The sequence below is a fragment of the Octodon degus genome, unplaced genomic scaffold (genome assembly GCF_000260255.1).
Source record: "Octodon degus isolate 3935 unplaced genomic scaffold, OctDeg1.0 scaffold00074, whole genome shotgun sequence".
Lineage (NCBI taxonomy): Eukaryota > Metazoa > Chordata > Mammalia > Rodentia > Octodontidae > Octodon > Octodon degus.
Window position 1 is genome coordinate 3,953,369 of NW_004524650.1, and position 13,943 is coordinate 3,967,311.

General features: G+C 42.5%; 1 pseudogene; it reads right to left on the reverse strand.

The window, feature by feature from the left end:
* Positions 1 to 285: 285 nt before the first annotated feature.
* On the reverse strand, positions 286 to 1,484 carry LOC101581435 (annotated as a pseudogene).
* Between the last annotated feature and the right edge of the window lie 12,459 nt (positions 1,485 to 13,943).

Genomic DNA, 13,943 nt, shown 5'->3' on the forward strand with positions numbered 1-13,943 from the left:
GTATTCTAGGAAAGGGTCTACAGGGTGTTCAAGGTCTCACTACTAGATTGAACTTGTAGTGACCCGCCTGTGTATAGCCTCCCAAGAGCTGGGATTATAGGCACGTGCCACCATGCCCAGTCTCAATTGCCATCTTAGGGCACCCTGGGGGGGGGCAAGGCCAGCACAGCAGGTCCAGGGATTGAACCCCTGGCCCCTGTACCCGCTTACAAGTGCTTTAATCCGCTGAGCTATTTGACCAGCCTAAAAGCAGAGTTTTCTTATTTATTTATTTATTATTTCAAGTTCACTACATCAGTAGTTTATTTAACAAGGTGAGGGTGAGGCTGAGAGCACTTACAATATTCTGCGATACGAAGAGAGCAGTGCACGACTGTAGACCTCACATCATCCTCCTTGGACTCCCCCACTGTCTTGCTTAGCAGTGAAAGGCATTTTAGGGTTATATGAACATACTCTTTACAACTGCCCTGTTCGCAGAGCTTAAGAGTACAAACAGCACTTGGCATTTAGTAAGTAACAGGGCAGGAGGTTCCACTGTGCAGCGGTGACATCAGTGTCAGATCTGCGATGCCTACGACTGGGTGATCTGTAAAGTTTCCAACATGTCTTCAACGGCCTTCAGAGAGTATCTGGTTTCCTTCTTACTTCGACCTGCAAACTGGTAGGCTCTGTTGATCTGATTAGCTGCCCAGCTCGCACACTTCATGTTGTCCTTCTTCATTTTCGCACTTGCTTTTGGATTAGACGCAATGTGACTCGCAGACATGTAAAGCCCAAACAAAGCTCTCATGTTCCTGTTGTTCAATTTCAATGCCTGTGCAAAATACTTCCTTGAAAGTTCCAGGTTTTCAAGTCCGCCTTGAGTATATTTAACCTCCGCATACTGCTGGCAGTACAGGTGGTTGTGGGGATTTGTCATCATGAGCTCCTCCAGGCAGAAGGCTGCTTTTGCATAGTCGTGCTCATTGATATAGAGCTCTGCGAGCTCATGCCAGGCTTCCTGGTCACCAACAAACTGCTCCAGATACTCGTTCAGCTCCCGAATGGCCTCCACATTCTTCCCCTGGGCTTTACGAATGGCAATCTTACGCTTTCTTGCAGCAGTGTTAGTTGGATCTTCCCGCAAAATTCGATCATACAGCCGTATAGCATCATCAGACCTTTCCATGGCTTCAAATCTCATGCCTGTTAAACGCTTGACTCTGTGGCTGCCAGGGAACTGTCTTCTCAACTCCTGGAGACAAAACAATGCCAAGTCATCCCGACCATAGTCCAGGGCTGCAATCATCACCTGCTCTTATATAATCCAAATATCATCTCCAAGCTTAGATGCATACTCATTAATTAATTCTTCTCCAACTTCCACAATTTGTTCACTATTTCTTGAGTTTTCTTCTCTTCATTTTCTCATTTTATCTCTCATTTCTTCCCAAGTGACGTTGTACAACTCTGAGACCTTCGCCATTTTCCCAGAACCGTGAGGCACCGCGCTGAGGGGCTGGGCTATGCCGTCACCAAGAGCAGAGTTTTAATACCATAATTTAAAATATTTATATGTTGGAATACAGTTTTAATATTTCTTTCTCAATAAAAGATAGAATAACTGATGAAACTGACCATTTGGATATGTCAAGTAAATAATGAACTCAGTACTTCTTTTATAGCCCAAAATACTCATTTCCAAGTCAAGAAATTGATGAGATGACTATGTGCAATGACATAATAAAAACTACTCTGTTCTCAATAGTTTAAGTAGCTTTATCAATTGGTTAAATATATTTGACCCTCCCAAGCATTGAGGGTGAAGGGCATTTGCAGTGTGTCATGCCTGCCACAACCTATGTGTGCCAGCTGGAGTAACATAGCCAAAGCAACTGTCTGTCTGGTCCTGAAGTAACCCCTAACGGCCTGTGGTCTGACACTGACCCTTGCTGAATGAGCACATAAACTTTTGAGAGTTTGGGCTCTAGCTTACGCAGTTCCCCAAGAATGATCCTGAAATTTTTCCACTGAATTACTATTGTCTTTTTTTTAAAGAAGATTCTTCAGTGGTATTCAAGAAATATATGACTTTCACTTAACATTGAAATGTGTGGAAATTCCAGGAGTGGGATTTAATTGGATCAGTTGGAAATAAGGTTCCTCATTTTTATTTTTATGGTTCACAGAAAATAATTCATTCAGTCAAGGTGAGTCCCTGCTGAGGTATTACAGTTGCAGCAGGTGTCTTCAGAATAACTCCTGGAAGAAAGTCCAAAGTAAAGATTCTGGAAAATAAGGATATTGGCTCTTTTATGTGTGTCAAGTTTTTGGAGACAAAATGATGCCCTGTCCTTCCAGAGTTCATAATCCTTTTGTAGGTAGAGAAAAAAATACATAAGTTACAACTAATAGTACAATAACATGAACTGTAGTACAGTTAATAATATAGAAAATAAATGGAAAGAAACTCAAACAAAATTATACCATTTTTGGTATCTAAAGCCTCATCTTTGCATTCACATCATAGAGACTGAAGACTTTTGTCAAGTGTGGAAAAAGTGCTAAAGAGGAATTTCCTTCTGGACTCTTTCTGTACTCAAGCAAGGAATCAAAATCCACAATAGTGGGTATTGTGGGTTAGCATTTTCATAGACAACTCCAAGATTCCCATGTGCTCCAGAAGCTAAAAGCCTCTAGATAAGACCTATCTCCTAGAAAAAGAAAGCCAGAAAAATGGGGAAAATGCTATGCTGTGAACTCTAGTCCACCACTGGAGCTAAGTGATGAGTAAATCAAAAGTGGTCTCCATCCTCAAGGAGCTTAAACCCTGTAGGAAAAGACCTGCTGGAGTTTCCACAAGTGGTGCACTCTGCGGAATGCAGTTTCTTTAGTAACACAGCTGGGCATCGGGTCTGTCCTCAGCATTCAGGAGCTAGTAAGAGAAGAGTAGTTCCCATGAACTAGGGCCAAGGAGATGAAATGGAGGTGGCCAGGCTCAGACTTCCTGCACAAGTCTTTTGAGCACTTGTTGCAGATACCATTTTCACTGGGAATTAGATGAGATTCAATGGAGTTTAAGATTTCGCCCCTGCAATCAAGTATTCTACAGTTTAGCTGAGGAGAAAAGATACATATATTGTTCTCTAATTGTTTTATACCCCAAAGGATATAATTCATATCAGCATGCATAGTACAGGCAATAAATGCTACAGAACAGGAAAATGAGAAGTTAAAATAAAGAGTAAAGTGAAAAATTGGATATGAAAAACAGCAGAGAAGAAAAGTGATTTGAGATGAATTATAGGGCAGGCAGACTTAAAAGGCCAAGCCTTAGTATTGGGGATAATATTGGCAATAGGGAGGTTAATGCAGAGGAGATTTGGGGTTCTGTGTAGCAGAGGCTTTAGTTTGAGCTGCAGTTGCTTTTTTTTGTTTGTTTTTTGGTGGAACTGGAGATTGAACTCAGGCCCTTGTGCTTGCCAGGCAAGTGCTTATTCTACTGAGCTATCTCCTCAGCCCCTGAGCTGTAGTTTTGGTTGAATTTAAGCAGCCATAGTACCAGATATAGGTTTCTGAGTAGAATGACAAAGTCATGTTAATACTTTGCCAGTAAGACAAATCATCCACCCCTCTCAACCCATGCTGTCATCTCAGACCCTCATCTTCCAAGTGGGGCAAAATTCTGCACAGAGCAAACTCTCAAGAGTCTCTGACTCACCAAGTATGCTGTTAACTATCTACAGGTAAAAAAAAATAAAAATTACCTACAGGTAAAAAAAGAAAAGATAAAGATAAAGTCTTTCCTATGAAGTGCCCACATGCATGTGTGTGTGTATGTGTGTGTGTGTGTGTGTGTGTGTGTGTGTGTGTGAGAGAGAGAGAGAGAGAGAGAGAGAGAGAGAGAGAGAGTCACTTTCCAATCCATCTCTTCTTCAACACAAATCTCCAACACAGAACACAAATTAACACCCCCACACATTGTTACTTTCTCTATCACTGTTGATATTAAAAGTGTTGAAGTAATGAGGATGATGCTAGAGAAGGGAGTGCAGAGATGCTGAACATGTATGAGCTTGAGACTAAGGAACAACTGAGAGGGCAAGACATGGAAATTTTAAGCAACAAAACTTTTGAGGCAAAGGTGATGCTGGTTGAGCTGCACCTCCTCCCTTGTCTGAGGAGAGCAGTCCCTTCCATGTGCTTCCTCTTAGAACAGTTTTAGTCTATGCTACTCTGGCTGCTTAGAAGGCTTCCCTACTCACTCGCCACTGTCCTTCGCCTGGCCTTCTCTTCTGTCTTCATGTTTCAGTTTAACTGTGACCTTCCAGAGAAACCCTCTATGACTCCTCATAATTCTTCCTGATAACAGTGGGCACCATATTTTCCATAGTACTTCCTGAAATGTATATTTTATTTTATTTTGGCAGAACCGGGGATTGAACTCAGGCCCTTGAGCTTGCCAGGGAAGCGCTTATTCCACTGAGCCATTTCCCTGGCCCCTGAAATGTGTATTTTAAATTCAGCATCTAGATGGAGAGCCCCACGGGAAGAGGGAACATTTTGATCTTGTCCATCATTATATCTTGGGAGCCAGTGCCTTGCCTGCCATGCCCGCCATAGTCCATCAAATATGCACATGCCGCTGGTGCCAGTAAGGGTGGTGGCAGCCTCGCTGGGAAGTTTGAGGAGAGCAGTGACAGAGCATTGCCATAGCTTGTGAGCCAGCCGACTCGTGCCTGAAGATTGAGAGAATTTTCTGGAATTGCCAGAAAACATGACTTGTGCTGGTTTGGCACTTTAAAGCCTAGCATCACGTAAGGAGAGCTCACCATGTAGAATTTTGTGTAGTTGTTAATTCCATGACTTAAATTCCAAGATAAAATCCTGTTTCTAGATTCTAAGTTATGGTGTTTTAATGGTTCCTCATTCTAATACTAATACTGTAACATATGACAGAATTCTTGCCAGTTAGTGTTTGCTTTTATGGTCTATAGGAAAAGTAAAAGTGATCCTGACTGGAGTTTCACCCATAGATCAAGTTAAGATATCAGGTCTATTACCTGGCTTGTGTGGAACCATAGAATTTGTTACCAGAGGACTTCCCTTGCATTGCCACAGCTTCTTGTTTCCTGCAGACATCATAGAGCATTCATCATGCACTGTGGCACCAGAGCCCTATGAGCATCCCGAGCTGCAGCTGCCTCTAGCGGCGGGTGAGTTTCTCAGTGTACCTGAGAGAACAGCAATCATTCTTCATTGTCAGTGTTCAAACTTGCTCATTAGGAGTAACGACACTGGCTGCAGCTCTGAAAATCGTTCCTAGATAAACACAGGGCTGAGGACAGTCAACGTGATCGACAGCTCCTAACTCCTCCAGAGCTTTATGTCTCAAAACCAGCGTGCAAGCGGAGGTCTCCTCGTTACCAACATTTGGATGTCACTTACGGTAGCTTTTTGGTTGACAAGGGTCTCTAATGGGTTTTATACTTGTAGTGCATATGGAGGGCCCTGCATCAGAGTTGAGAGTTGTGCAGACCAAGTTATTTCTTGTGGATATGGGGGAACGTAATGATATGGAAACAATTTTCTTTCTAGATCCTCACAACCCAGACAGGACTTCCCACTATGTTTCTTGTAAACCTCCTGAAGAAAAAACAGATTTTTCTCTGTATAAAGGATGAATCACTGCTACCTCACTCCATGTTCTGGTCTTGAATTCACTGCCTGAGGAGAGATGAGGTAGAAATGGATGAAAACATGGGCAAAGGACTAGGAAGAGAAAGGGTAGTTGATCAATTAAATAAGATAGTTACTGATAATAGGTGACCTACGATCATTGATTTTTTTTTCTTTCCTGATGACTTAATCTGGTGAAAGTGCCTTTCTTGGAGGGGTACTGAAATGTTGTGGAAGGCAGGGTGGTACATGCCTGTAATCCCAGCACTTGGGAGGCTGAGGCAGGAGGTTCACCAGAAGTATGAGGCCATCCTGGGCTACATAACCAAGTTCAAGGCCAGTCTGCACTGCATAGTGAGAACCTGTCTCAAAACCAAAACCCAAAACCCAAACCAAAACAAACCAAAAACCACACCAAAGAAACCAAAAAACCAAAACCAAAAAATACAATTTTGTGACCAGTGGAGGGGAAGAGTACCAGGCTTTGGGGACCTTTCAACCATTTAATAGAGACATCAGTTTTCTCTGCCTACAAATGGAATGTCAACTGCCATATTTGGATAATTTGGAAAGACAATAATGGCTGCCTTTTGCTTCTGCTTGGCCACATATTGGATTTGTTACATTTACCCATTGCTTTGGGAATATATTTGGTATTCACTTGGACAGTATTCACAGTTGCAGCCAGCTCTTTGGCGTGGAAGAATGATCCTAGTGTTCAACGATGCATAACTAATAACTACACTCATGGCTCAAGCTTTGGGTGATTTCATCCACCATCAATTACTCTCAACACTAGAGAGCCTAAGGCCTGACAGTCACTTAAATGGTCTAATTTTCAGGGCAGTGAAACCATTAAGGCTACCATGTGCATACACAACTACCCTGGATAGATTTTTCAACTACTGGAAGACAACTGTTTTCTTTACCATTATCCTGCAATGATGTAGCTCAGAGCTTGATCCAGAGCAAGGAAATGAGTGATATGGTCTCATGAAAGAGACTTTCTCACTCCAGTTCTCTTCTTACCATCTTTTTTTTTTTTTTTTTTTTTTGGCAGAACCAGAGATTGAACTCAGGCCCTTGCGCTTGCCAGGGAGGCACTTATTCCACTGAGCCATCTCCTTCCCCCACCTCTTCTTACCATCTTCTGCTCCTTCATGTTTGTAAGGCTCTGTCCTGTCCCCTTCATTAACACATGTAGTCACCCTTCTGGTAAAACCATGGTCTTTGATTCAGTAGATATCTAGTTGAATGAAATCCCCAAATTATCTTTACTGACAGCACCATGATTTGAGTATGTTTTATGGCTATTTGGGACTGGAGCAAAAATAACTAGAACATAGGAATGGCAAGGGATAAATAACACAGTGTTCTTGGGAAATGCCAGAGAATACCTACCTTGTACTTGGAGTAACTGGGGAAACCCAGAGGGTCAAAACACTACGGGTGTTAAAGTTTTAGGGTTTTTTGTTTTTGTTTTTTTTTTTTATCTTAATCATATGGTTTAGCATTACAGTGGCTATTTGTTCATTAATTCATTTCAAAGTTTTGACTCCTCCATATGTTAGGTATGGTCAGACATTGATATGAAGTGAGTCAAACAGAATTCTTACCTGTGAGCTCAAACTGCCAGATCAATTTAAACAAATAGTTGCAGAACATTAACAGAACAATGGCTCAGGGGGACAAAAGGCATCACAAAGTACAACGTGTCAGCATTTATTTTTTTGTCCCCACAGTTTCCCAGAGCAGATACTGGGCCAAGAGCAAGGCTTCCTGCTTGGTCAGATCACTGGTCTGAGTGCTATGACTGCAGGATCTTAGTTTCTTGGACAGAGACACAGGTCTTCAAAGACCTGTGAGCTCGGAACAGACCCATTAATGAATGCCTAACAACTCGATCACCCTGTCTTTCTAAGCTTTGTTAAAACATTCCAAGGCTTCCACTGGGTGAATTTAGAGTTTTGGCGAGTTCATAAGATTAGATTGATCCCAGAATGGAAAAGTCAGCAAGCCACTGAGGAACAAACAACTGAATATATTTATGGGGGATAGCCGAAAAATTAAAAAAAAGAATGTACTATGTGAAAGGAAACACATATCTAGAAACAAAACAAAAATGGACCCTTAGCACTGACAAGTGAAACATCTGATAGAACCCATCATAAGCTCTGCTGCAGTTACTGTTGCCTGCTTATTGTCTATTTTTCTCTCTAGACATCTCTCAAAACCAAATCCAGATTTCCAAGGTTGGGCAGAGACTTGAGATGAAATGACAGGAGGCAGGCAGTGACTCTGGACGGCTGCAGGGGACAGAAGGGAATGCTGGCTCGAGGAGGCAGGATTCCTTGCTGCCACTCCATGTGTTTCTTCCCTCCCACTCTTGTGGGCAATTTCTTTCTCTTTTGGCACAGTGAGAATTCAGGAAAGTCACGACAAAAATCCCCTCATGTGCAAGAAGAGGAGGAAAAGTTTTAGATCTTTTGCTTTTTTTTCCTCCAGTGAAAACTTTTATAGAAACTGATGTATAATTTTCAATAGGAGATTCGCCCTATTAAAATACCTCTCCCGTCTCTACAAGTTCCTGTACTCTCTGCTTCTACCACTTTAACAAACAAACACAAAGAACAAACAGTCCTCTCCCAAGTCACTCCCCAGCCCAACTTCATTGGCAGACAGCACATCCATCCCAGGGCTTTCTCTGAGGACTGAAGATTTATCTTGGCCTCACTTCAGACAGTTCTCTCCGCTGTTCCACGGGCTCCACTTTTCTCCAGTGCTTCCTCACTGTGGCCCTTGGTTCTCATTAATTAACTGCTCCTCACCCTGTAACTAAACTCGAGCCATTGTGTTGGGCTGTGGAGAGCATTAGGGCATTTTGCAAACACAGGCCTGAGGAGAAGAGCTAGAGCAACAGGCAGGCGAAGGAGGTAGACTCAGAAAACCTATCTTTTAAAACCTGTTGAAGCAAGCAGCCAAGAAGGAAAGGAAGGGGAAAACCGGTTGATTATTTGGTGACATTTCCTGCTTCTGACATGATATTTTGAAAAGCAAATACAGAACTGGAACTTGCTATTTAATTGCGGTTCAGGTACTTCCAAGCTTGCTTATCTCCCCAGCCCGTCTGGTGCTTCCACGGTGTTCCTTTTCCGCTTCTATTAGTCTGGAACGTGGGTAGCAAGTTGATGAACATTTTTAATGAGTAAATCTTTTTCTACACCCAATTTTATAGATAATTAAATCTGATTTATAGGGCAGGCTTCAGCGACAGTAAAAGAGGGAGGAAAGGAATGCAAAGGGGAGGGGACCAATTATTTGAGCCTTGAGTGGGACTTTTTGAGTGGGCCGGCTTTGTGTGTGTCACCTGCCCAGCAGGCACTCTGCGGGGCTCCAGGAGGTTTCTCAGTTTAATAAAACTCATGATGGCTTTCTGCGGGGCTTTTTGTTTATTTGGTTTTAGTTTTTTGAATAGGAAGTGTTGTTCTCCAAAAAACAGAATCCGATCTTTATTCGCTGTGCTTCCAGTTTTGCTCCATGCTATGCTAAAAGCAAAACTCATGCATGTGAGACCACAGAGAGCACCACTATGACACTGTTCTCTGCAAAATGATATTTACTATGCATCTTCTGGGCAGGAAAATCATTCTCAAAGCAGGAGATGCTGAAGTCAACAACGCGGGCTGCTCAGACTTGCTACTTGTGAAGTAGAGTGTCAGTGAAAGAAAATGGATTGCGTCTAGGCGTTTAGGCAGCCTGATCCTAGGGAGTCCCTTTTACTTTTCTTCTTCCTCCTCCCCTTCCTTCTTTTATTTTTCTGGCACTGGGGATTGAGCTCAGGCCCTCTCTCCCATGGAACTACATCCCTTTTCATTTGTATTTTAAGTCAAGGTCTCATTAAATCGCCTGGCTGTGCCTCCAATTTGTGATTCATGTCACTTTCAGTCAGTGCTGGGATTACCAGTGGCTAACTTCTTCTTAAAACAATGAGCTGTTTTCCATTTGTGGAATAAAACCAGCAACATGGTATGATTTAAAGTTCCTCACACAGTGCCTGGAACGCAGCAACACATATTACCTGACTTTGAAATTATGTGAAGTGTTCGCTTAGTTGCAGTTGTATGGTGATTCAGGAGCACTTTTGTTTCCAAACAATTTCCTTCATAAGCAAAGTGTTTGGCAATATGGTGGTTTTGTTGTTGCTGTTGATTTTTCTTTTTTTCACGCTCTGCCTTGGGTGATGTACACGGCTACAGGCATTTTTCCCGTGCAAGCACAAGTATGGCCAACTTTTGCAAAATCACAGAACAAATTAAGTTCGTGAACCCAGGTACCACTGTAAATGTGAAGTTATCGGAAATGAATGAATATGCTCAGCACAAGCTGTGAAAAGCTCGGGTCATTCCCATCGTCAGGCACCCCCAGCACCATCAGGTTACCAGGAGTAATACATGTATTGGGTACCTTACATGACATTTAAAACACAATGAGTCCTCTAAAATAAGACTATGGGACACTGAAACTGTGTCTTTATGCTTAATCTATTTTCCTACTCTTTTTTTTTTTTTTTTTTAGTGGTACCAAAGATCAAACTCAGGACCTTGCTGTTGCCAGGCAAGTGCTTATTCCACTGAGCTATCTCCCTGGCCCCTATGAATGTAAGTGGACTCTGTGATCTCGAGAAGCAAGTATATAGGTCAGTGGGCAGCTTGCTGAAATATTCTCTTGAGCTATTTTTCTGATTATAATAGTAACATAAAGTTGCATCCAAAACAAAAAATTCACTAAACAAAAAATTATCATATGGAAAATAAAAATCTTATCCTTAGAGAAAAGCACCAACAATGGTATGATGTATAGGCTTCTTTTTCCTATATGTGAGACTGTACATAGGGCCCTCTTCTGTAGTACTTTAGTCACTTAATGATAGATGATAGATTGCTGTTTACTCCTTGCTAAAATCATTGCTATGGAATTAATTTTTATGCATGTATATTAATAAGCTACATACAAAACAGAATTCCCTGTTTTACTCTTAAACATTAAAGCATATGGGTAGATATATATAAGGACTGGCTGACATACATACATACATACATACATACATATATTCCCATAGGCAAAAGAACTATCTCATTTGATACTGGAGATGGACAGAATTATGGTATTGACTGGTTCAAAGAAATCTCTAAATTACCTACCCATTTTCTTTTATAATTATAAAACAAATAAAACCACTTTGTTTTCTTGATTATTTGACTGGGATATTTTTTTTTTAAAGCCCGGCAAGTGAAGGTAATAGCTATTAGCAGAACTGACTTGAAATACAGTGCAAATTAAAAAAAAAATCTTCATAAATTAAGGTATTATTACTGCGCATCTATCAAACCAGTCTCTTTCAGGGAAAAATCTAAGGACCTGAATTCCTTTCTTAGGAGGAGGTTATTAAAATGTATTTATTGATTTTTTTTGAAGTTTTGGTTCTTTAGGAATATGAAGATTGCTAACAGAAACAATGCCAATACTAAGTGTTTAGAACTGCTTGTCAAAATCTTGCTTAGAAACAATGAAATAGTCTGTCGCTATGCAGAAGTTGGATAGAAACTTTTTTTTTTTTCAACTGCCTTCATTTTTTCCAGGTAAACTCATTTCTTCCACTTGGCGTCCTCAGATTCACTCTCACTAAGGGCTAGATTTCTTTTCTCTCCTTGAGGAAAAAAAGCTGGAATTAGGCTTAGTGGACGCTCCCAAAGACCCTTCCTGCTGGTGGTTATTTCATGCATTTACAAAGGGGTGGGGTGGGGGTGTGGGGAATGGGGGGTTCCGCTTCGTCAACACCTTGACTCTGCCAGGAACAACATGAGTCTGGTGTGGAGTCCCTTTCTTTGTTGTCATGCAGATTTGACCTTCAGCGTTGCCTCTACCCAACGTGATCTCTCCTAGTCCCACTTTTTTGGGCACAGATTTAAAAACATAAAATGGGTCGCAGGGGACCTTACATACAGTTAGTGCAAGATGTTTGCGAGATGAGCGTGTCAGCCATTGCTCCTGCGGCACAATCACTGAGAATAATAACTTCACAGAGGAGAGGTTTCTTAGGGCTCAGCCCACAGCCTTCTGGCTCTGGTGCTCCGGGCCTGAGGCGAAGCAGAGTATCGCGGTGGGGGAACGGGCGGAGGGGCTGGCTGCTCACCTCACTGCGGCCCGCCCGCGAGCAGGGGTGGGCAGAAGGCAGCAGCCAAAGGCAGCGCAGCGGGCCAGGCCACGCCCTGCCGCCCACCGCACTGCACACCCCAGTGACCCTCCGCCCACCGAGCCCTGCCGCTACTAGTTAAGGGCTCTTGCGCCCCCAGGACGCAGTCCCGTCTGCATTTCCCACTGCTGAGCATTGCTACGTTGGAGACGAGTCCCGAAACCGAAGCTCCGGGGCCACGCCGGTTTAGACTATAGTGGACGATCTTTAAGCCACAACAGAACCAAAATGCAGAATTTAAGTGGCGTGTTTAGAGTCTTAACAGAAACAAGAGAACAGGAATTTATGTGTCCCTATTCTCTATGAGTCTTGGCGTCTTTTCAGGATGTGGGTCACTCTCCCCGGCTCACATCCCAGAGCTCAAATCCTCAGGCCGCTGTGGCCAGGAGTACAGCAGTTTGCATTCCTACATTTCGGCTCCCATTTTCAGCTTTCAGACCCAGCAACTGTTGCTGCCCGCATCAGATGGTCGAGAGCTAGTGGCTGTGCCACACTGTGGACCAAGGCAGGAAGCTGCAGCTTTCTGAGGCGTGGTTTAATGTCGGTTCAGCTCTCCTTCCTTCCTTCCTTCCTTCCTTCCTTCCTTCCTTCCTTCCTTCCTTCCTTCCTTCCTTTCTGCCTGCCTTTCTTTTTTTTGTGCAGGGTCTCACTATGCAGCTTGGACTTGTAGTGATGCCTCTGTTTTCAGCCTCCTGGTGCTGGGATTACAAGCATGCACCACCATACCCCGACTCCATCGAGGATTCTGAAAGCCTGGAGGTGAGACTGGCATAACATGCGGTGCCAGGTATCAAACCCTGGCCCCTGTTCTTGTCTAAGCAAACACTTAGTCTGCTGATTTATCTTGCCAGCTCTGAATAACCTGTTTTATCTAGTTCAATAGATAAATGTCCAATATTATGGGATTGTAATAGCATGAATTTTATGATCAAATGGATTTTGGTTTAGAATTGACTTTTATCAATTGCTAGCTGGATGACCTTGGGCAATGTGAAGAAAGCTCAGTTCACTCTTCAATAACAAGAGGGTAATGACATTGGTTATGAAATGCTGCCATGAAAATTAAATGAGATAATATGTAATGCAGTGTTCAGTACAGGACCTAGCAATTCGTGAATCCCTATATACTTTGCATGATTTTGCACAGGTTCTTTCCCAGTTTTATCATTCAAAAAGTCTTCCCCAAGAGGAAGAGTGAGAGTTGTAAAAGCTTAAATACAATTTTATTGGTTTTTCTTTAAGTCAAGAATTTTATTTTTGCTGAGTTGCTACATTATAAAGTGACTCTTAAAAGCCACTTGTATCAGTAGTCTGATTATTGATTCACTGATGAGAAACGTTTTGTTTTATTAGTGTGAAGAAAATTAACTGAGCCTGCATCAAAAACTTCAGCCCACACAAGTGTGTGTATGCCGCAGGAGTCACAGGGAGAGCCCCTCTCCCCATGTGCGATGGATTGACTTTGGTCTCAGACTGCTCAAGGGCAGCCCGACTAACCCATGAACCGGGCCAACTTAGGATGTTCTGAAAAATCCACATGTGCTATTCTTTTTGAAGAGTTTATTTGATTTTGTTTTACTTACATTTTCCGCCTTCTCCTGGGCAGTTAATTTCTTGCTGGTACTGTGCCTGGAAACAGAAGGAAAAAATGAGATGCTAGAAGTGCATTTCTTTTCTCTTCTTTCTTTCTTTTTTTTGGGGGGGCAGAAGTGGGGATTGAACTCAGGCCCTTGCGCTTGCCAGGGAAGCACTTATTCAACTGAGCCATCTCCCCAGCCCCTCAGAAGTGCATTTCTAAGGTAGTGATCATCTCAGTGAGGCGTGCACTGAGCCTATGTGTTTATTTCTTTTTTATTACCTGGTTCCTAAAAACATATCAGTATAGGCTATGTATATGTTTGTAATGCCCTGAGCATGACGAATGTGCCCAGAGTTTGCCTTTGGGGCTCTGACCACTGTCTCTGGGATGAGGAAAGGGGTTAGGCTAACACATGACAGTGTTTCTCACTGACAGCTCTCTGTTAAATAA